This window comes from Bombus affinis, chromosome 12, assembly GCF_024516045.1.
Source record: "Bombus affinis isolate iyBomAffi1 chromosome 12, iyBomAffi1.2, whole genome shotgun sequence".
Taxonomy (NCBI): domain Eukaryota; kingdom Metazoa; phylum Arthropoda; class Insecta; order Hymenoptera; family Apidae; genus Bombus; species Bombus affinis.
In genome coordinates, this window is record NC_066355.1 from 1,408,252 (window position 1) to 1,434,459 (window position 26,208).

Genomic DNA, 26,208 nt, shown 5'->3' on the forward strand with positions numbered 1-26,208 from the left:
TCAATGTTGCTCAAGGATTCGTTTTGATTGATCAGCGATTCAAAGTTATTGCGGAAGTAATCGCAAATGATGCGTAAAAGACAGTGGAATGGACGGTAATTTTATAGTAGCCGGCTGCGGACACTGCATGAGACGCACTCGTTTCTAACTGCCTGATTCGCGCTGTTAATTGCGAGAGTGCCTTTGAAACGAATAATCACTTATATATGTCTGAGTCTCGTACATCAATTTAAAATACAGATCTTGAAACTCTTTCGTTGATGAAATGTGAGATTCCTCCTCCTCACTTCCCTCTTCGAGGTACGAATGAATTTGTTGCTGAATAAACAGAAAGCGATCCATCAGCGGTGCACTCTTAACGATCCAATTACAAATGACCTCGATAGGCGCAATCTTTCCTTGCGTTTTCCAAAAATTATCGAATCTCGCGAGGTCTGATCTAATATGAAGGCGTTCAAGTTTCAGTAAATCGAAACCGAACCTCCTTTTTAGTGTAGTCATCGTTCAACGCAAAACAAGCAATATACAAAACTCGACGATTCACTGCAATGCAAGTTCGTGAAGATGTTTGTTTGTCAACGACTGCAGGCTCCACACCTAGCTACTGCGATGTGCCTCGTCTTGAGTTTCCAGTACGCTGATTACCGATTAATATCCCTCTGTCAACTGATCTCTGGATCCGGCATGTGCTTCCTTCGGATCTGACTCTCGAACTTCTTGCACGTGGTCTCTGACTGACTTTGCTTCTTCTTAGCACACTAGCACTATGAACCAGACTGACTCGTCACACTGAGTATCGACCTGATCGCGTCCGAACAAACTGGAATTGTGAGCCGGTTGACGAAGGAAAGTAGTTTATAAACCCACCCCCAGAAAGTAGTTCTTCAGTCCCACTCCATAACCATTAGTTTTCGTAAGATGGAAAATAATAGTTATGGACGACTGATTTCCCCTATTGGCCGACTGCCGATCGCTTAAAATAAGGGTGGGGAGGATAAAGATTTCCTTAATTCACCGAGTGGTTTACGACACTCTTGAGCATTCGGGAATTTTCAGGTTTACACCCTTCTTAGACCCCATTCAGCAGAGTCATAAACCCTTAACTTTCCAATTGTCTTGAACAACTACCGTTCAAATATTGAAGAAATTAATCGCATATTCATAAAATTGGGATTTAGCATTAAGAAAGTTTCTTATTCTTGTAACGGCACATGAGACAGAGGATAAATAAAATTATATTGTTGTTTTGTATCCGGACTGCAGATCTTGTATCAGATTGCAAGTAATAGTCTGGTCAAAATAGAAATTTCAAAGAACAGAAATTCCAACAGAGCTAAATTTTGGTAGAGAACTTGGGTACACCAGTAGAAATGAAGGGTGAAAAGTCCCCATTGATCCCATGTGTGCTAAAAAAGTTATTCAAGGTTAAAGTTAAAATTTTCTGATTTTTTTAATTTTTCTTGAAAACGGTAAGTTTTATCGAAAATATAGCCCAGACAAAAATTGGAGATCATAAAATTATCTACAAAAATGTTCCGCATAGTGGTTGTTGACTCTTGTGTTATATCTGCTTCTGGACTTGTGTATTTCATCTTTGACTGTAGGTATCTTGAGGTCACGGTGGATTGTTTCGTTGGTAACATACCAGGGTGCATTTAATAGGGATCTTAGCGTTTTCGATTGGAACCGTTGGAGTATTTCAATGTTGGAATTACTTGCTGTTCCCCATAGTTGGATTCCGTAGATCCAGACTGGTTTTATCACGGTCTTATAGAGCGTAATTTTGTTCTGTGTGCTTAGGTTGGAGCGACGGCCAATGAGCCAATAAAATTGTTTGAGTTTGTCCCTGAGTTGTTTAGATTTGTCTAGGATATGTTGTTTCCAGGTTAATCTCCTGTCCAGAGTCATGCCCAGGTATCTATCTGACTGTGTCTTTGTTGGCAACTGTTATATTGTTAATGGAGACCTGTGGGCAGGTTTGTTTTCGCAGCGTGAAGGTTACATGTGTGGATTTTTTTTCATTAATTTTGAAGCCCCATTTGTGGAACCACTTTTCCATTGAGTCGAGACCTTGCTGAAGGGTGGATAAGGATATTGTCGGGTTGGCGTGGGACGCTAATAGCGCTGTGTCGTCGGCAAATGTTGCTATGATTATTCCTGTTGATATTGGTAAGTCGGCAGTGTAGATGGAGAATAGAAGGGGTCCGAGGACACTGTCTTGGGGTATGCCCGCTTCTATTGGGAAAGTTGTGGTAATGGCGTCTGCGTATTTAACCATGAATTGCCTATTGGTTAGGTAGGACTTTAGCATGGAGTAATAAGTGTGTGGTAGGACTTTTTTAAGTTTGTAAAGAAGCCCTTCGTGCCATACTTTGTCGAATGCCTGTTGAATATCAAGAAATACCGCTGAGCAGTATTTTTTCTTTTCGACGGTTTGGCTGATACTGTGTGTTATTCGGTGGATTTGCTCTATTGTGGAATGCTGCTTCCGAAAGCCGAATTGATGATCTGGCAGAGTTTTCAGATCCTCTAGGAGTGGAAGGAGTCGATTCGTTAGCAACTTTTCGAATAGTTTTGACAAAGTGGGTAGAAGGCTAATTGAACGATAGGAGCTAGTTTCGTGTATTGGTTTTCCGAGTTTAGGGATGAGCGTAATTAGTGACGTTTTCCAGGTTTTGGGATAGTATTCAAGGCGAAGAATTGTATTGAAGATTGAAGAAATGAGTGGAATCCCTTTTACGGGTAGTTCCTTAATTGCTTTATTACTTATTTGATCATGTCCCGGTGCTTTCCTGGGGTTCAAACGATGGATTAATTCAGTAACCTCTAGAGAAGTGAAAGATTTATTAGGGAGAGACATTTGGAAGGAAGAATGCAGGTATTCCGTTATTCCCGGAGCGGTATTGGAGGAATAAGGTTTAATAATATTAATTTAAAAATAATTTTTATTAATGAGTATTTAATAATTTAATAATTTATAAATATTATAGATTTTAAAATTAAAATATATTAATAAGTAAATGTATATTTAAAAAAAAAATAATAATTTTTAATTTATTAAAATTAAATATAATAATGAATGAATTAGTAATTAATAAATAATGTTTTAAGTTTAAAGTTTATTTCTATAAATATATAATATATATATATAAGGAATTCGGCAAATTTAATATATCCACCTGTTTAACAAAAACATGGCTTATTGAGTAATAATTTTAAGTCAATTCTGCCCAATGATTTTAAAAATTTAATGGCTGCAGTATAACTGACTGTACAAAGGTAGCATAATCAATCGTTTTTTAATTAGGAACTGGAATGAAGGAGTTAATGAGATATATACTGTCTCATATATATATATATATATATATATATATATAATTAATTTAAATTTTTAATTAAAATGCTGAAATTTGTTTATGGGACGATAAGACCCTATAGAATTTTATATTAATATTTTGATTATAATTTAATTATTAAGTATTAATATTTTGTTGGGAGGACAGGTAAATTTATCAAACTTTATTTTAAATATTAACTTTGATTAAAGAATAATTTTTGGTGATCTTTTAATAAAAATTACAAGAATAAATTACCTTAGGGATAACAGCGTAATATCTTTTTAAAGATCATATTTATAAAGATGATTGCGACCTCGATGTTGAATTAAGATAAATTTTAAATGGACAAATTTAATAATTAAGTCTGTTCGACTTTTAAAATCTTACATGATCTGAGTTCAAATCGACGTGACTCAGATTGATTTCTATCTATAAAATGAAATAATAAATTATTTGTACGAAAGGACTATAATTTATAATTTAATTATAAATTTTATTTAATAAATATATAATTTAATTATATTAGCATATTTAGTGCATTAAATTTAGAATTTAAATAAATTATAATTAGTTATAATATATAATAATTATAAATAATTTTTTAAATTATATTTTATTAATAATTACAATTTTAATTGGAGTTGCATTTTTAACTTTATTTGAACGTAAAATTTTAGGTTATATTCAATTACGAAAGGGTCCTAATAAAGTAATATTTAAAGGTTTATTGCAACCATTTAGAGATGCTTTAAAATTATTAACTAAGGAGATTTTTTATTTAAGAATTAATATAATATATTTGTTTAGTCCAATAATTATATTTTTTTTATCAATAATTATATGATTAGTTTATCCTTGAATTTATAAATTTTATTTTATTGATTTTAGAATTATTTATTTAATGTTAATTTTAAGGTTAACAGTTTATTCAATTATTATGATTGGTTGAGTTTCAATATGTAATTATTCTATTTTAGGATCGTTACGTGTAGTTTCTCAAATAATTTCATTTGAAATTTTATTATTTATAATATTTTTTATTTTAATATTTATAATTGAGGATTATTCATTTTTTGAATTTATTAATTTTCAAAAAAATGTTAATTTTATATTTTTTATATATCCTTTATATTTAATTTTTATTGTTAGTGTATTAATTGATTTGAATCGTGTGCCATTTGATTTAATTGAGAGGGAATCTGAATTAGTTTCTGGATTTAATCTTGAGTATTTTAGAAGATTATTTGTGTTAATTTTTTTATCAGAATATATAAATATTATATTTATAAGAATAATTTTAACTCGTAATATTTTTTGGATTTTATAATTGATCGTTTGGTTTTATATTAATTTTTATATTTCATATAATTTTGTTGGTTATAATTCGTGGAGTTTTACCGCGAATTCGTTATGATATTTTAATAAAAATATGTTGACTTGAATTGTTAATATTAATTTTGTTTCATTCTTTATTTATTTATTTAATAAAAGAATTAATAATATTAAATTTTAATATTTTATAATTTTAAATAAAAATATGTTGATTATTAATAAAATATTTATTGGATTATATTTTATTTTTTAATTTGTTTAAATGGTTTAAGTTTGAGAAAATATTTATAGATTTTGGCCAAGGGAATATGGTTTACTGCTGGAATGACAATTATTTATATTTATGTAGTAATAGTAAGAATGGATACATGTGTAATTTTATTAACAAACGAAAATGCAGAAATTATAACTGCTGTAGTTTTAATAATTATTGGATAGATTAATTTAAATGGATTTATTAAATATTTTTTTATTAAGTATTTATTTAATAATTTTTCATTTATTTATTTATAGACTTTATTTTATTTTATTTTTTTATTTAATTTAAATAATTTTTTGATTGAATTTTTATTTAATTTAATTAATTTTAATGTTTTCATTTATAAATTTTTATTTTACTTTTTATTTAATTTAAACATTTTTTTTAATAAATTTTTTGTTCAATTTAATAAATTTAAATATTTATGTTTATAGATTTTTATTTTATTTTTTATTAAATTTAAATATTTTTTTAACTAGATTTTTGTTTAATTTGATCAATTTTAATATTTTTATAGATAAGTTTTTATTTTATTTTTTATTTAATTTAATTTTTTTATATAAGTTTTCGTTTAATTTAATTAATTTTAATAAAAAATTGACTAAATTTTTAAGTATTTTTAAGATTAAATTTGAATTTTATTTAACTGAATATTTTAAGATTATGATAAATGTATATTTAAAAGATTTATTTAGTTATTTTTCGTAATTCAGAATTTTTAATTTTATAATTTTTCATAATTTAAGTTTTATTTTGTTTTATTTAGTTAAATTAATATTTTTAAAAATTTATATTTTTTAATTATTAATTTTTATATTTATTATTTTTGATTTATATTTAATAATTTAATATTTGTTTAATAGTTAACTTTTAATTTACTTTTAATTAAATTATTATCATTATTATTATTTAATATTCTTAATTTTTATGAAGTTTAACAAATTTAACATTATATTTATAATATATTTATTTAACATTTATTTTATTTTTATTTATATTTATTAAACATTTACATACATACATACATACATACATACATACATACATACATACATACATACATATATATATTAATTAATTAATTTAACTAAATAAAATTCATTTGTATTAAGGATTAAGTTATTAATAAATTTTTAGTTTATTGGTATATTTAAAAAGTTAATATGATTAATTATTAAATTAAGTTAATAGAAAATTTTATTTCTATGGTATGATTTCAAGTCATATACTTGTTCAAGTTCATTAACTTATTTTTTTTAAATTAAATCTCAGATATTATTTATGTAGTATCTTAATGGGTCTTAGAGGAAAGGACAAGTAATGATGTTTTGATTTAATTAATAATATTCGAAGCAACGAAATAATTACAATGCTGTCGTACGTCTTATTTTCAGACGCGGCTTTCGACTTCCCGATTCACACTCTTCGGCTTCTACACTCGCTCGCTCTCGCTTCTCAATTCACACTCTGCACACCTTTCGCATCCGTTCTCTCCGGCTTCTCAACTAATACTGACTTTAACGTCTCTTTGTCTTTTCCCGCCGTTCGAGACACGTGTCCCGAAACGCCCGTGGCCAGGGTCACGCGGGCCCTTTCCACGAAACTATCCACTTAAAAAGGATCGACGACACATTGATGTACCCGACGATGCCGCGGCTCTCGCGACATTGTTTACGATTCGGCAGATATCTTAGGCCTTTTGTCCACGATACTACATTTATATATAATGATATAATTATGTATATAAAGTATATTAAAGTAAAAATTATGTTTAAATTAGTATATGGATATTCAATTATTTGTCCTCCTAATCAAGTTAATATAATAAAAATATTGATAAATCATTAGTATATAAATTTGTTAATAAAGTAAAACTTATTATTTTTCAAATTATTTGTATTAATTAAAGGAATTAAAAATATAAAATAAAGATTGATATAAATAATATAATTACACCTCCTAATTTATTAGGAATTGTACGTAAAATTGAATATGCAAATCTATATGCTGACGGCTAGTTACAAAAGGAGTAAATAGAAGTTATTCCTAGACACGGTCGATAGACCTGATCGATAGTTTTAGGACCTCTCTTGCCTTTTTCTTTCATTCGTTTGTGACCCTTCTAAGTGTGTGCAATAAAGGTTTTTCTGCTCCGAGAAGTGTGGATTTATTATCTATATAACATAATACAAACTAACGCGATCCTACCTCTAAAACATAAAATAACAACAAATATGAACAGGGTTAATTATAGGATTTGCTATTTTAAAATTATCAGGTTCTCCTAATATAAAAGGTATTTGTAAATTAATTAATATAAATAAATTAAATGTAAAAATAATAGTAATTAAATCTTTAATAGTAAAATATGGGTGAAAATTAATTTTGTAAATATTTATTTTTGAATGAATTGGATTTGATGATCCTGTAATATGTAGAATTATTAAATGTATAAATACTATTAATAACATGATGAAAGGTAAAATAAAGTGAAAGGAATAAAATCGATTTAGTGTGTCATTATTAATTGAAAATCCCCCTCAAATTCATTCAACAGTAAATTGTCCAATATAGGGAATTGCTGAAATAAGATTTGTAATTACTATTGCTCCTCAAAATGATATTTGATCTCATGGAAGTACATACCCTAAAAAAGCTGTTGCTATAGATAAAAATAAGATTGATACACCAATTGATCATACTTGAATTAATTTGAATGAATAATAGAATAAATTTCGTGCAATATGTAAATATATAATTAAAAAATAAAATGAGGCTCCATTTATATGAATTAAACGAATTAATCATCCGGAGTTTATATCTTTGATAATATTAGAAATTCTATAGAAGGCAATGTTAATATTAGGACAATAATGTATAGATAAAAATAATCCTGAAATAATTTGAATTATTAAAAATATTCCTAGAATTGAACCAAAATTTCATATATAATTAATGTTGATTGGTGTAGGTAAATTAATAAATGATAATGGTAAATTTAATATACGAGTTTTATAAATTATAGAAATTATTTTTTTCATTTTTTTGTTCGTAAATTTTTATTTTTAGTATAACAGATTTTTGTTATAATAAATAATATTAAAATTAAGAAAATAATAATTATTAATAAAATTAAATAATTTGGTTTATAATATAAATTTTTAATAATTTTAAATTTATTGTTTTTGTAAAAATTAAAATTTAAATGTTTAAGAATAATTTTGATTTGATAAATTTGAAAAATTATAGTTAATAAAATAAATGAATTTAAAATTAAAATTTTAGAAATAATATTTTTTTTTCTTTTTTATTTTATTGATTAATCTAATAAAATAAGAAAATATAATTAAAATTCCTCTAATGAAAATGATTATTAAAATATATATATTTATTGAAAAATTTTGTCTTAAAATTAAAGTATTAAATGTTATGTAAATAATATATAAAATTGAACAAATTAATTGTTTTAAAGGAGAATGGAAGATATTTATATAAAAATAATAAATAATTAGTATTAAACTAATATTTAAATTTATGTATAAAATAAAATTAAGAATTAATAAAGTTTTCATTTTTATTTTTTTTTTTTTATTTAAATTTTGTTATATTAATATTATAATTAAATTTTTAATTTACAAAATTAATGTTTTTATTAAACTATAAAACATTTATATTATATTAACAAAAAATAGTTTAATTAAAATAATAATTTTGGTGATTATTGATATTTAAAAAAAAAAATTTTTTTGAAATTTAATATTTTATATATATATATATATATATATATATATATATATATATATATGATAGTATTGAATTTATTTTAGATTATTTAATTTTTAATATAGTATTTTTAATATTAATTGTTGTGTTAAATTATAGAATTTATTTTTTAAGTTTTTTAATTGGAATTGAATATTTGATTGCAATAATTTTATTTTATTTAATATCAATAAATTATGGTGGATTTCTTTATTTAATTTATTTAATTTATTCAGTATGTGAGAGGGTATTAGGTTTATCATTGTTAGTAAGAATAAATTATGAATATGGTCATCAAAAAATTAATTTTGTGAATTTAATATAATGAATGAAGTTTTAATTTTATTAGTTGTAATATTTTTGATAAATTATATTAATTTTTATATTTTGAGAAATTTAATATTTTTAATAAGATTATATTTTTTAAAAAATATTAGATGAATTAAGTGAATTAATATTGTTGGAGGTTTAAGAAATAATAATTATTCTAATTATTTAATTTTAATAATAATTTGAGTATTTGGAATAATTTTTTTAAATTTAAATGAAATAAGAAAAAGTTGTTTAATATTAAATTTAATTTTATTTTTTTTTAATATTATTAAATTTTATAGTTATAGATTTATTAGTATTTTACTTTATATATGAATCTAGATTATTATTAATTTTTTATATGGTAATAGAATGAGGATATAGAGAGGATCGAATTTTAGCCGCATTTTATTTAATATTTTATACTTTAGTATTTTCTTTACCAATATTATATTTAATTTTTAAAATATTAGAAAGAAGAGGTAGAATAATTTTTTTTTTTTTATTAGAGATTAAGAAATTTAAATTTGATTATTTTAATTTTATTTATTTATTAATATCTTTTTTAATTAAAATTCCAATATATATATATTTCATGGATGATTAATTAAGGCACATGTAGAAGCTTCTTTTTTTAGATCAATAATTTTGGCTTCAGTAATATTAAAATTAGGAAGATATGGAATATTACGATTAATTTTAATTTTTAAGAATAAATTTATTAATTTATCTTATTATTTAATAATAATTAATTTATTTGGAATATTAATTTTAAGAATAATATGTTTATTTCAATTTGATATAAAATTAATTATTGCTTTATCTTCAGTGATTCATATAGGAATTATATCTATAGGAATATTAAGGGGTTTAAAAATTGGTTTATTAGGAGGATTATTAATAATAATTTCTCATGGATTAGTTTCTTCAGGTTTATTTTATTTAGTTAATGAAATTTATAAACAAACTAATAGACGAATTATTTTTGTAAATAAAGGATTAATTAATTTAATACCTTCAATATCAATAATATGATTTATAATGTGTGTATATAATTCAGGAGCTCCAATTTCTTTAAATATGGCAAGTGAAATTTTTTTATTAATAAGATTAATTATATGATATAAATATTTATTTATATTTTTATTTTTTTTATTGTTTATTTAGATTTATATATTCAATTTATTTATATAGATTTATTCAGTTTGGAAAAATTTATAATTTTAATATTAATTTAATAAATAGAAGTTTATTAAATTATTCAACTTTAATTTTACATTTATTACCTTTAAATTTATTTATTTTTAATTTATTTTTTTATTTAAATAGTTTAATTAAAAATATTGAATTGTGATTTCAATGATATATAAATATAAAATATTTTAAATTATTTTAAAAATAGTTGTTTTTGGAATTATATTAATTATAATAAGTTTAATTTTTATATTTTTTGGATTTTATATTTTATTTATAAATAAATTATTTATTTATGAATGAATAATTTATAATTTAAATTCAATAAAGATGAAATTAATTTTAGTAATTAGGTTTAAATTGTAAATATTTATATTTTTAGTTATATTGATTTGTTCAATAATTTTATTATATAGAGTAAGATATATAGATTTAAATAATAAATATTTAATTAAACGTTTTTATTATTTAATGATATTATTTTTATTATCAATAATTTTTTTAATTTTAAGTCCTAATATATTAACTTTATTGTTAGGATGGGATGGATTAGGATTAATTTCTTATTGTTTAATTATTTATTATCAAAAGAATTTAGCTTTTAATTCAGGAATAATAACTGTGATTTTAAATCGTTTAGGAGATTCAAGATTATTAATAATTATTTCTTTTATAATAATTTTTGGTAGATGAAATTTAATTTTATATAATATAAATTTATTAATTTTATTTATATTTTTAGTTATAGTATTTAGAAAAAGTGCACAATTAGTATTTATAATTTGATTACCTGCTGCAATGATAGCTCCTACACCTGTTTCTTCTTTAGTTCATTCTTCAACATTAGTAACTGCTGGGATTTATTTATTAATTTATTTATTAATGCTGAGCTTATTTATAAGTGCTGAGCTAGGCCGTTGGCGTTCCACAGAGCTATACGCATTGGTTTTATTTTTCTTCTGTGCGTATAAATTTGTCCATGAAGAGTGTGAGTAGTGACAGCAAGTTGTTAATTTGCTCAGTTTGCTTCTCGATAATTGCTTTTTCGAGTCTGGTGAAGTTGTCTGTGTTTTGTGTGGTGGGAATTCTATTTTCTGTGTGTACACTGTGTGTTTTCGAGTTGTTTACGTTTCTTTGTGTTGCCTGGGCATAGGACATTGATGGTGCGGTGAGTTTTTGGGGTCTAGGTTCTTGTATGGTTATCTCCTTGGGTCTCAGTTTTGGATACTTAATATTATGTAGTGTTTTATAGGCTGAGCATCCTTTGTAGTTCGCATTATGCTCTCCTTGACAGTGGATGCACTTCGCGGGGGTTTCAGGGGATTTGGTGCATTGGTCAGTGGGGTGATTACCTGCACATTTTACGCACCGGAATTTTGATTTATTTATAGGAAATATGGTTTTATATAAAAATTTTAAAAATTTATCGATAGGGCATGAGCCTATTAGCTTAAACTTAGCCTATTATATAAATGTTAATTTTAATTATTATTATTATTATTATTATTATTATTATTATTATTATTATATTTAATTAATATTTAATTATTTTAAATGTTATTTTTATAAATAATACATTTAAAAAAAATTTCGAAAAAAAAATATTTTTATAGGATGGTATCTTTGTAAAAAATTCATTATTTTTTGAAAAAAAAATAGATTATCTTTTATATATACAAGTATATATTAATATATAATTATTAATTATAAATATAAACAAATTATAATTTTAATATAAATATTTATATTATATAAAAATTTATATATATATTTTAAAATTTAAACCAAATAAATATATTATACAATTATTTATATAAATATTATTGTTTATATAAAATATTATTATTTAATAATCTTTAGATATATAATTATATTGTAAAATATATTGGGAAACATAAATATCCTATGTATCGGTGTCTGTCTTGGCGGCGTCTCCTCCGTTCGAGCTCCAGGCCTTGGCGTTGCTGCGCGTGTACGAAAACCTGAGCGGCCTGGGTTCGGGCGAGGATTGCTACCCGAAATTAGACCTGAGGAATGATTCCCTTAGATTGGGAAAAGATGCAGGAATGCTCCGGCAGCAATTCGAAAGAGGTCCCGGGATATTCCTGTTAACCGACCGCGGGGTTTCAGTCGGTAAGAGTCCGACACTGCCCCCCGCTTCCCAGAAGTGAGACGGGGTGACCATTTCCCCGCGCAAGGAAAAAAAAGAAATGATTTTTTGAAGATATTTTTTACCACTGAGCTGATAAATCAAATAACAATTGAAAAAACAATTATGCTGTAAAAATGATAGGCTGCGGACACTGTTATCACATTCAATTTGGTGTAATGTCACCAAGGAAGAATTTTGGCCAATCCAAGGAAGCATCTTGGTAAATGTTTTATAAATTATATCATACAAAAAGATAAAGAAATTAAAATTACAAAATCATATTTTCAAAGATGTAAATATAGATAAATTATTAGAATATAATGTTTGTGTAAGTTAATTTGCGCATAAAATCGTTTTACGCTACCAGTAAGACACGCGTCACATATGCGTTGAATCATCTCGAGTTGCTACTTGTATCGATTGTATTGATTGGTATAATATCTAGATACAATAATCTCCGACTGGATCGCAGCAAATTGTCAACTTCCGTGGTGCGTCAGAGAAACCTCTGTTCTTCGGATTACGATTATGCAATTACATACATGCAAATATCGAATGTTGCTGTAATTACATGACAAAAAATTTAAAATAAATAAAATAGTCAGTTCGTAACAACCGTAATATATCCGTGTTTTCATACAAGCCAGACTCCTCTACGTTATTAACTTTGACTGAAAAAATAGATTTAAATGTACTTAAAAATACAGTTATCTAGATTATTAGTTCTAATCAGCAGAGCAGCTCTACAACCTCTTCACGACGATGGTCGTATGGGCAGTTTCGGGGTTAATGTACCCTGTGGAAAGGACAAATTTTGATGGGCGCGCATCAAGTAGGAATCTGCAATTTATTCTTATCAAAACAACGTGTAGCATAGAAAGTAAAAAGCAGATATACGTGTAATGTATACAAATTTATTAACTCATTATAATTTATTCATTTATTATTTATTTAAAAATGTGTGTTACAACCGAATGTTACAACCTTCCGAGTGAGACAAAAATTCTGTTCTATCCGTGTTTTTCGCTCGTGAGCTTTTCGTTCGCAGTCGGACCATGACCTTTGCACCACAACATACCGCAGCTAAACAATGCAATTTTACCATGACTATAGATTTTATTGAATTACGCGAATACAGTGGCTACCGATATACAATGATTAAAGATTATGTTCAATTCTATGAATTGGCAATGTAATTAATTACAATGGTTATATAATAAATCACTTTATGTGCATCGCCGTGTATGTGTTTGAATACATAGGATTGGATATTATTCAGCTTGTTTTGAGACCGTCGGTCTGACAAGTCTCTGAATCCTGCCCGCGGTGTTGGATGTTCGTTGTTCATTGGTAAGATGCAGATGTTGGCCATCAGCCGTTTGACAACCTCAGTGGCTGTCCTTATTGAGATGATTTTGGTAACGCCATCCTTGCCTTGAAGCATCTCGGTGATACGGTCGAATCTCCAACGTGAAGGAAGAAGGCAATCCTCCTTGACCACCGCTATAGTGCCCAGGCAAAAATCCTCTGAAGTAGCGATGCGAATAGCATCCACGAAATTTCCACCGTTGTTAGAATGAATTTCTCCAATTTATATAGGATAATTTCTAAATTTCTCTGCATACAATGAACCAATGGAAAGAATTTAAGAATGCGTCTGTGGACTCGTAAACATCGACCGACTGCAAAGGATCGTCTCTCCATAAAAATGACCGTTGCTCGCGTGTTATAAGAACTTGATTATACGATTATACACGTCTTAACGCAGTGCTCTGTATAAATTCTCTAATTTATCGTCAGCTGTGCACAATGGACGTTTGAGCCTCTCAGCGCTAACAAACGATACAAGACCCGATTGTAGTTTCTGAGGGTCGCACTTATTGTTAGTATGTTCGTTCGAGAAACGCCTCCAAATCTACTAAAGTTTCCATGCGGCATTATAGTTGTCGTCGGACATTGCCAATGCTTTAAGCGTCCAGATCATCCTCTCTTTACTGTAGACTTTAAATATAAATAGTGAAATTGCTCAATGTTGCTCAAGGATTCGTTTTGATTGATCAGCGATTCAAAGTTATTGCGGAAGTAATCGCAAATGATGCGTAAAAGACAGTGGAATGGACGGTAATTTTATAGTAGCCGGCTGCGGACACTGCATGAGACGCACTCGTTTCTAACTGCCTGATTCGCGCTGTTAATTGCGAGAGTGCCTTTGAAACGAATAATCACTTATATATGTCTGAGTCTCGTACATCAATTTAAAATACAGATCTTGAAACTCTTTCGTTGATGAAATGTGAGATTCCTCCTCCTCACTTCCCTCTTCGAGGTACGAATGAATTTGTTGCTGAATAAACAGAAAGCGATCCATCAGCGGTGCACTCTTAACGATCCAATTACAAATGACCTCGATAGGCGCAATCTTTCCTTGCGTTTTCCAAAAATTATCGAATCTCGCGAGGTCTGATCTAATATGAAGGCGTTCAAGTTTCAGTAAATCGAAACCGAACCTCCTTTTTAGTGTAGTCATCGTTCAACGCAAAACAAGCAATATACAAAACTCGACGATTCACTGCAATGCAAGTTCGTGAAGATGTTTGTTTGTCAACGACTGCAGGCTCCACACCTAGCTACTGCGATGTGCCTCGTCTTGAGTTTCCAGTACGCTGATTACCGATTAATATCCCTCTGTCAACTGATCTCTGGATCCGGCATGTGCTTCCTTCGGATCTGACTCTCGAACTTCTTGCACGTGATCTCTGACTGACTTTGCTTCTTCTTAGCACACTAGCACTATGAACCAGACTGACTCGTCACACTGAGTATCGACCTGATCGCGTCCGAACAAACTGGAATTGTGAGCCGGTTGACGAAGGAAAGTAGTTTATAAACCCACCCCCAGAAAGTAGTTCTTCAGTCCCACTCCATAACCATTAGTTTTCGTAAGATGGAAAATAATAGTTATGGACGACTGATTTCCCCTATTGGCCGACTGCCGATCGCTTAAAATAAGGGTGGGGAGGATAAAGATTTCCTTAATTCACCGAGTGGTTTACGACACTCTTGAGCATTCGGGAATTTTCAGGTTTACACCCTTCTTAGACCCCATTCAGCAGAGTCATAAACCCTTAACTTTCCAATTGTCTTGAACAACTACCGTTCAAATATTGAAGAAATTAATCGCATATTCATAAAATTGGGATTTAGCATTAAGAAAGTTTCTTATTCTTGTAACGGCACATGAGACAGAGGATAAATAAAATTATATTGTTGTTTTGTATCCGGACTGCAGATCTTGTATCAGATTGCAAGTAATAGTCTGGTCAAAATAGAAATTTCAAAGAACAGAAATTCCAACAGAGCTAAATTTTGGTAGAGAACTTGGGTACACCAGTAGAAATGAAGGGTGAAAAGTCCCCATTGATCCCATGTGTGCTAAAAAAGTTATTCAAGGTTAAAGTTAAAATTTTCTGATTTTTTTAATTTTTCTTGAAAACGGTAAGTTTTATCGAAAATATAGCCCAGACAAAAATTGGAGATCATAAAATTATCTACAAAAATGTTCCGCATAGTGGTTGTTGACTCTTGTGTTATATCTGCTTCTGGACTTGTGTATTTCATCTTTGACTGTAGGTATCTTGAGGTCACGGTGGATTGTTTCGTTGGTAACATACCAGGGTGCATTTAATAGGGATCTTAGCGTTTTCGATTGGAACCGTTGGAGTATTTCAATGTTGGAATTACTTGCTGTTCCCCATAGTTGGATTCCGTAGATCCAGACTGGTTTTATCACGGTCTTATAGAGCGTAATTTTGTTCTGTGTGCTTAGGTTGGAGCGACGGCCAATGAGCCAATAAAATTGTTTGAGTTTGTCCCTGAGTTGTTTAGATTTGTCTAGGATATGTTGTTTCCAGGTTAATCTCCTGTCCAGAGTCATGCCCAGGTATCTATCTGACTGTGTCTTTGTTGGCAACTGTTATATTGTTAATGGAGACCTGTGGGCAGGTTTGTTTTCGCAGCGTGAAGGTTACATGTGTGGATTTTTTTTCATTAATTTTGAAGCCCCATTTGTGGAACCACTTTTCCATTGAGTCGAGACCTTGCTGAAGGGTGGATAAGGATATTGTCGGGTTGGCGTGGGACGCTAATAGCGCTGTGTCGTCGGCAAATGTTGCTATGATTATTCCTGTTGATATTGGTAAGTCGGCAGTGTAGATGGAGAATAGAAGGGGTCCGAGGACACTGTCTTGGGGTATGCCCGCTTCTATTGGGAAAGTTGTGGTAATGGCGTCTGCGTATTTAACCATGAATTGCCTATTGGTTAGGTAGGACTTTAGCATGGAGTAATAAGTGTGTGGTAGGACTTTTTTAAGTTTGTAAAGAAGCCCTTCGTGCCATACTTTGTCGAATGCCTGTTGAATATCAAGAAATACCGCTGAGCAGTATTTTTTCTTTTCGACGGTTTGGCTGATACTGTGTGTTATTCGGTGGATTTGCTCTATTGTGGAATGCTGCTTCCGAAAGCCGAATTGATGATCTGGCAGAGTTTTCAGATCCTCTAGGAGTGGAAGGAGTCGATTCGTTAGCAACTTTTCGAATAGTTTTGACAAAGTGGGTAGAAGGCTAATTGAACGATAGGAGCTAGTTTCGTGTATTGGTTTTCCGAGTTTAGGGATGAGCGTAATTAGTGACGTTTTCCAGGTTTTGGGATAGTATTCAAGGCGAAGAATTGTATTGAAGATTGAAGAAATGAGTGGAATCCCTTTTACGGGTAGTTCCTTAATTGCTTTATTACTTATTTGATCATGTCCCGGTGCTTTCCTGGGGTTCAAACGATGGATTAATTCAGTAACCTCTAGAGAAGTGAAAGATTTATTAGGGAGAGACATTTGGAAGGAAGAATGCAGGTATTCCGTTATTCCCGGAGCGGTATTGGAGGAATAAGGTTTAATAATATTAATTTAAAAATAATTTTTATTAATGAGTATTTAATAATTTAATAATTTATAAATATTATAGATTTTAAAATTAAAATATATTAATAAGTAAATGTATATTTAAAAAAAAAATAATAATTTTTAATTTATTAAAATTAAATATAATAATGAATGAATTAGTAATTAATAAATAATGTTTTAAGTTTAAAGTTTATTTCTATAAATATATAATATATATATATATATAAGGAATTCGGCAAATTTAATATATCCACCTGTTTAACAAAAACATGGCTTATTGAGTAATAATTTTAAGTCAATTCTGCCCAATGATTTTAAAAATTTAATGGCTGCAGTATAACTGACTGTACAAAGGTAGCATAATCAATCGTTTTTTAATTAGGAACTGGAATGAAGGAGTTAATGAGATATATACTGTCTCATATATATATATATATATATATACATATATATATATATAATTAATTTAAATTTTTAATTAAAATGCTGAAATTTGTTTATGGGACGATAAGACCCTATAGAATTTTATATTAATATTTTGATTATAATTTAATTATTAAGTATTAATATTTTGTTGGGAGGACAGGTAAATTTATCAAACTTTATTTTAAATATTAACTTTGATTAAAGAATAATTTTTGGTGATCTTTTAATAAAAATTACAAGAATAAATTACCTTAGGGATAACAGCGTAATATCTTTTTAAAGATCATATTTATAAAGATGATTGCGACCTCGATGTTGAATTAAGATAAATTTTAAATGGACAAATTTAATAATTAAGTCTGTTCGACTTTTAAAATCTTACATGATCTGAGTTCAAATCGACGTGACTCAGATTGATTTCTATCTATAAAATGAAATAATAAATTATTTGTACGAAAGGACTATAATTTATAATTTAATTATAAATTTTATTTAATAAATATATAATTTAATTATATTAGCATATTTAGTGCATTAAATTTAGAATTTAAATAAATTATAATTAGTTATAATATATAATAATTATAAATAATTTTTTAAATTATATTTTATTAATAATTACAATTTTAATTGGAGTTGCATTTTTAACTTTATTTGAACGTAAAATTTTAGGTTATATTCAATTACGAAAGGGTCCTAATAAAGTAATATTTAAAGGTTTATTGCAACCATTTAGAGATGCTTTAAAATTATTAACTAAGGAGATTTTTTATTTAAGAATTAATATAATATATTTGTTTAGTCCAATAATTATATTTTTTTTATCAATAATTATATGATTAGTTTATCCTTGAATTTATAAATTTTATTTTATTGATTTTAGAATTATTTATTTAATGTTAATTTTAAGGTTAACAGTTTATTCAATTATTATGATTGGTTGAGTTTCAATATGTAATTATTCTATTTTAGGATCGTTACGTGTAGTTTCTCAAATAATTTCATTTGAAATTTTATTATTTATAATATTTTTTATTTTAATATTTATAATTGAGGATTATTCATTTTTTGAATTTATTAATTTTCAAAAAAATGTTAATTTTATATTTTTTATATATCCTTTATATTTAATTTTTATTGTTAGTGTATTAATTGATTTGAATCGTGTGCCATTTGATTTAATTGAGAGGGAATCTGAATTAGTTTCTGGATTTAATCTTGAGTATTTTAGAAGATTATTTGTGTTAATTTTTTTATCAGAATATATAAATATTATATTTATAAGAATAATTTTAACTGTAATATTTTTTGGATTTTATAATTGATCGTTTGGTTTTATATTAATTTTTATATTTCATATAATTTTGTTGGTTATAATTCGTGGAGTTTTACCGCGAATTCGTTATGATATTTTAATAAAAATATGTTGACTTGAATTGTTAATATTAATTTTGTTTCATTCTTTATTTATTTATTTAATAAAAGAATTAATAATATTAAATTTTAATATTTTATAATTTTAAATAAAAATATGTTGATTATTAATAAAATATTTATTGGATTATATTTTATTTTTTAATTTGTTTAAATGGTTTAAGTTTGGAAAAATATTTATAGATTTTGGCCAAGGGAATATGGTTTACTGCTGGAATGACAATTATTTATATTTATGTAGTAATAGTAAGAATGGATACATGTGTAATTTTATTAACAAACGAAAATGCAGAAATTATAACTGCTGTAGTTTTAATAATTATTGGATAGATTAATTTAAATGGATTTATTAAATATTTTTTTATTAAGTATTTATTTAATAATTTTTCATTTATTTATTTATAGACTTTATTTTATTTTATTTTTTTTATTTAATTTAAATAATTTTTTGATTGAATTTTTATTTAATTTAATTAATTTTAATGTTTTCATTATAAATTTTTATTTTACTTTTTATTTAATTTAAACATTTTTTTTAATAAATTTTTTGTTCAATTTAATAAATTTAAATATTTATGTTTATAGATTTTTATTTTATTTTTTATTAAATTTAAATATTTTTTTAACTAGATTTTTGTTTAATTTGATCAATTTTAATATTTTTATAGATAAGTTTTTATTTTATTTTTTATTTAATTTAATTTTTTTATATAAGTTTTCGTTTAATTTAATTAATTTTAATAAAAAATTGACTAAATTTTTAAGTATTTTTAAGATTAAATTTGAATTTTATTTAACTGAATATTTTAAGATTATGATAAATGTATATTTAAAAGATTTATTTAGTTATTTTTCGTAATTCAGAATTTTTAATTTTATAATTTTTCATAATTTAAGTTTTATTTTGTTTTATTTAGTTAAATTAATATTTTTAAAAATTTATATTTTTTAATTATTAATTTTTATATTTATTATTTTTGATTTATATTTAATAATTTAATATTTGTTTAATAGTTAACTTTTAATTTACTTTTAATTAAATTATTATCATTATTATTATTTAATATTCTTAATTTTTATGAAGTTTAATAAATTTAACATTATATTTATAATATATTTATTTAACATTTATTTTATTTTTATTTATATTTATTAAACATTTACATACATACATACATACATACATACATACATACATACATATATATATTAATTAATTAATTTAACTAAATAAAATTCATTTGTATTAAGGATTAAGTTATTAATAAATTTTTAGTTTATTGGTATATTTAAAAAGTTAATATGATTAATTATTAAATTAAGTTAATAGAAAATTTTATTTCTATGGTATGATTTCAAGTCATATACTTGTTCAAGTTCATTAACTTATTTTTTTAAAATTAAATCTCAGATATTATTTATGTAGTATCTTAATGGGTCTTAGAGGAAAGGACAAGTAATGATGTTTTGATTTAATTAATAATATTCGAAGCAACGAAATAATTACAATGCTGTCGTACGTCTTATTTTCAGACGCGGCTTTCGACTTCCCGATTCACACTCTTCGGCTTCTACACTCGCTCGCTCTCGCTTCTCAATTCACACTCTGCACACCTTTCGCATCCGTTCTCTCCGGCTTCTCAACTAATACTGACTTTAACGTCTCTTTGTCTTTTCCCGCCGTTCGAGACACGTGTCCCGAAACGCCCGTGGCCAGGGTCACGCGGGCCCTTTCCACGAAACTATCCACTTAAAAAGGATCGACGACACATTGATGTACCCGACGATGCCGCGGCTCTCGCGACATTGTTTACGATTCGGCAGATATCTTAGGCCTTTTGTCCACGATACTACATTTATATATAATGATATAATTATGTATATAAAGTATATTAAAGTAAAAATTATGTTTAAATTAGTATATGGATATTCAATTATTTGTCCTCCTAATCAAGTTAATATAATAAAAATATTGATAAATCATTAGTATATAAATTTGTTAATAAAGTAAAACTTATTATTTTTCAAATTATTTGTATTAATTAAAGGAATTAAAAATATAAAATAAAGATTGATATAAATAATATAATTACACCTCCTAATTTATTAGGAATTGTACGTAAAATTGAATATGCAAATCTATATGCTGACGGCTAGTTACAAAAGGAGTAAATAGAAGTTATTCCTAGACACGGTCGATAGACCTGATCGATAGTTTTAGGACCTCTCTTGCCTTTTTCTTTCATTCGTTTGTGACCCTTCTAAGTGTGTGCAATAAAGGTTTTTCTGCTCCGAGAAGTGTGGATTTATTATCTATATAACATAATACAAACTAACGCGATCCTACCTCTAAAACATAAAATAACAACAAATATGAACAGGGTTAATTATAGGATTTGCTATTTTAAAATTATCAGGTTCTCCTAATATAAAAGGTATTTGTAAATTAATTAATATAAATAAATTAAATGTAAAAATAATAGTAATTAAATCTTTAATAGTAAAATATGGGTGAAAATTAATTTTGTAAATATTTATTTTTGAATGAATTGGATTTGATGATCCTGTAATATGTAGAATTATTAAATGTATAAATACTATTAATAACATGATGAAAGGTAAAATAAAGTGAAAGGAATAAAATCGATTTAGTGTGTCATTATTAATTGAAAATCCCCCTCAAATTCATTCAACAGTAAATTGTCCAATATAGGGAATTGCTGAAATAAGATTTGTAATTACTATTGCTCCTCAAAATGATATTTGATCTCATGGAAGTACATACCCTAAAAAAGCTGTTGCTATAGATAAAAATAAGATTGATACACCAATTGATCATACTTGAATTAATTTGAATGAATAATAGAATAAATTTCGTGCAATATGTAAATATATAATTAAAAAATAAAATGAGGCTCCATTTATATGAATTAAACGAATTAATCATCCGGAGTTTATATCTTTGATAATATTAGAAATTCTATAGAAGGCAATGTTAATATTAGGACAATAATGTATAGATAAAAATAATCCTGAAATAATTTGAATTATTAAAAATATTCCTAGAATTGAACCAAAATTTCATATATAATTAATGTTGATTGGTGTAGGTAAATTAATAAATGATAATGGTAAATTTAATATACGAGTTTTATAAATTATAGAAATTATTTTTTTCATTTTTTTGTTCGTAAATTTTTATTTTTAGTATAACAGATTTTTGTTATAATAAATAATATTAAAATTAAGAAAATAATAATTATTAATAAAATTAAATAATTTGGTTTATAATATAAATTTTTAATAATTTTAAATTTATTGTTTTTGTAAAAATTAAAATTTAAATGTTTAAGAATAATTTTGATTTGATAAATTTGAAAAATTATAGTTAATAAAATAAATGAATTTAAAATTAAAATTTTAGAAATAATATTTTTTTTTCTTTTTTATTTTATTGATTAATCTAATAAAATAAGAAAATATAATTAAAATTCCTCTAATGAAAATGATTATTAAAATATATATATTTATTGAAAAATTTTGTTTTAAAATTAAAGTATTAAATGTTATGTAAATAATATATAAAATTGAACAAATTAATTGTTTTAAAGGAGAATGGAAGATATTTATATAAAAATAATAAATAATTAGTATTAAACTAATATTTAAATTTATGTATAAAATAAAATTAAGAATTAATAAAGTTTTCATTTTTATTTTTTTTTTTTATTTAAATTTTGTTATATTAATATTATAATTAAATTTTTAATTTACAAAATTAATGTTTTTATTAAACTATAAAACATTTATATTATATTAACAAAAAATAGTTTAATTAAAATAATAATTTTGGTGATTATTGATATTTAAAAAAAAAAATTTTTTTGAAATTTAATATTTTATATATATATATATATATATATATATATATATATATATATGATAGTATTGAATTTATTTTAGATTATTTAATTTTTAATATAGTATTTTTAATATTAATTGTTGTGTTAAATTATAGAATTTATTTTTTAAGTTTTTTAATTGGTATTGAATATTTGATTGCAATAATTTTATTTTATTTAATATCAATAAATTATGGTGGATTTCTTTATTTAATTTATTTAATTTATTCAGTATGTGAGAGGGTATTAGGTTTATCATTGTTAGTAAGAATAAATTATGAATATGGTCATCAAAAAATTAATTTTGTGAATTTAATATAATGAATGAAGTTTTAATTTTATTAGTTGTAATATTTTTGATAAATTATATTAATTTTTATATTTTGAGAAATTTAATATTTTTAATAAGATTATATTTTTTAAAAAATATTAGATGAATTAAGTGAATTAATATTGTTGGAGGTTTAAGAAATAATAATTATTCTAATTATTTAATTTTAATAATAATTTGAGTATTTGGAATAATTTTTTTAAATTTAAATGAAATAAGAAAAAGTTGTTTAATATTAAATTTAATTTTATTTTTTTTAATATTATTAAATTTTATAGTTATAGATTTATTAGTATTTTACTTTATATATGAATCTAGATTATTATTAATTTTTTATATGGTAATAGAATGAGGATATAGAGAGGATCGAATTTTAGCCGCATTTTATTTAATATTTTATACTTTAGTATTTTCTTTACCAATATTATATTTAATTTTTAAAATATTAGAAAGAAGAGGTAGAATAATTTTTTTTTTTTTATTAGAGATTAAGAAATTTAAATTTGATTATTTTAATTTTATTTATTTATTAATATCTTTTTTAATTAAAATTCCAATATATATATATTTCATGGATGATTAATTAAGGCACATGTAGAAGCTTCTTTTTTTAGATCAATAATTTTGGCTTCAGTAATATTAAAATTAGGAAGATATGGAATATTACGATTAATTTTAATTTTTAAGAATAAATTTATTAATTTATCTTATTATTTAATAATAATTAATTTATTTGGAATATTAATTTTAAGAATAATATGTTTATTTCAATTTGATATAAAATTAATTATTGCTTTATCTTCAGTGATTCATATAGGAATTATATCTATAGGAATATTAAGGGGTTTAAAAATTGGTTTATTAGGAGGATTATTAATAATAATTTCTCATGGATTAGTTTCTTCAGGTTTATTTTATTTAGTTAATGAAATTAATAAACAAACTAATAGACGAATTATTTTTGTAAATAAAGGATTAATTAATTTAATACCTTCAATATCAATAATATGATTTATAATGTGTGTATATAATTCAGGAGCTCCAATTTCTTTAAATATGGCAAGTGAAATTTTTTTATTAATAAGATTAATTATATGATATAAATATTTATTTATATTTTTATTTTTTTTATTGTTTATTTAGATTTATATATTCAATTTATTTATATAGATTTATTCAGTTTGGAAAAATTTATAATTTTAATATTAATTTAATAAATAGAAGTTTATTAAATTATTCAACTTTAATTTTACATTTATTACCTTTAAATTTATTTATTTTTAATTTATTTTTTTATTTAAATAGTTTAATTAAAAATATTGAATTGTGATTTCAATGATATATAAATATAAAATATTTTAAATTATTTTAAAAATAGTTGTTTTTGGAATTATATTAATTATAATAAGTTTAATTTTTATATTTTTTGGATTTTATATTTTATTTATAAATAAATTATTTATTTATGAATGAATAATTTATAATTTAAATTCAATAAAGATGAAATTAATTTTAGTAATTAGGTTTAAATTGTAAATATTTATATTTTTAGTTATATTGATTTGTTCAATAATTTTATTATATAGAGTAAGATATATAGATTTAAATAATAAATATTTAATTAAACGTTTTTATTATTTAATGATATTATTTTTATTATCAATAATTTTTTTAATTTTAAGTCCTAATATATTAACTTTATTGTTAGGATGGGATGGATTAGGATTAATTTCTTATTGTTTAATTATTTATTATCAAAAGAATTTAGCTTTTAATTCAGGAATAATAACTGTGATTTTAAATCGTTTAGGAGATTCAAGATTATTAATAATTATTTCTTTTATAATAATTTTTGGTAGATGAAATTTAATTTTATATAATATAAATTTATTAATTTTATTTATATTTTTAGTTATAGTATTTAGAAAAAGTGCACAATTAGTATTTATAATTTGATTACCTGCTGCAATGATAGCTCCTACACCTGTTTCTTCTTTAGTTCATTCTTCAACATTAGTAACTGCTGGGATTTATTTATTAATTTATTTATTAATGCTGAGCTTATTTATAAGTGCTGAGCTAGACCGTTGGCGTTCCACAGAGCTATACGCATTGGTTTTATTTTTCTTCTGTGCGTATAAATTTGTCCATGAAGAGTGTGAGTAGTGACAGCAAGTTGTTAATTTGCTCAGTTTGCTTCTCGATAATTGCTTTTTCGAGTCTGGTGAAGTTGTCTGTGTTTTGTGTGGTGGGAATTCTATTTTCTGTGTGTACACTGTGTGTTTTCGAGTTGTTTACGTTTCTTTGTGTTGCCTGGGCATAGGACATTGATGGTGCGGTGAGTTTTTGGGGTCTAGGTTCTTGTATGGTTATCTCCTTGGGTCTCAGTTTTGGATACTTAATATTATGTAGTGTTTTATAGGCTGAGCATCCTTTGTAGTTCGCATTATGCTCTCCTTGACAGTGGATGCACTTCGCGGGGGTTTCAGGGGATTTGGTGCATTGGTCAGTGGGGTGATTACCTGCACATTTTACGCACCGGAATTTTGATTTATTTATAGGAAATATGGTTTTATATAAAAATTTTAAAAATTTATCGATAGGGCATGAGCCTATTAGCTTAAACTTAGCCTATTATATAAATGTTAATTTTAATTATTATTATTATTATTATTATTATTATTATTATTATTATTATATTTAATTAATATTTAATTATTTTAAATGTTATTTTTATAAATAATACATTTAAAAAAAATTTCGAAAAAAAAATATTTTTATAGGATGGTATCTTTGTAAAAAATTCATTAT

The 26,208-nt window shown here is 24.9% G+C and overlaps 1 long non-coding RNA gene across 11 annotated transcripts in view; it reads left to right on the plus strand.

Moving 5' to 3' along the window:
• The first annotated feature begins 7,756 nt into the window (after positions 1-7,756).
• The window catches only part of LOC126922429 (uncharacterized), a 78,719-nt gene continuing 60,267 nt past the window's right edge, over positions 7,757-26,208 (plus strand). For 7 of the 11 annotated variants that reach the window (XR_007712736.1, XR_007712738.1, XR_007712740.1 and 4 more), the window contains exons 1-2: positions 7,757-7,921; positions 22,154-22,295. This is a non-coding gene — a long non-coding RNA (uncharacterized LOC126922429). The remainder of the gene's footprint in view (positions 7,922-22,153; positions 22,296-26,208) is intronic. The other 4 variants (XR_007712737.1, XR_007712741.1, XR_007712744.1 and 1 more) reach the window with 1 other exon arrangement.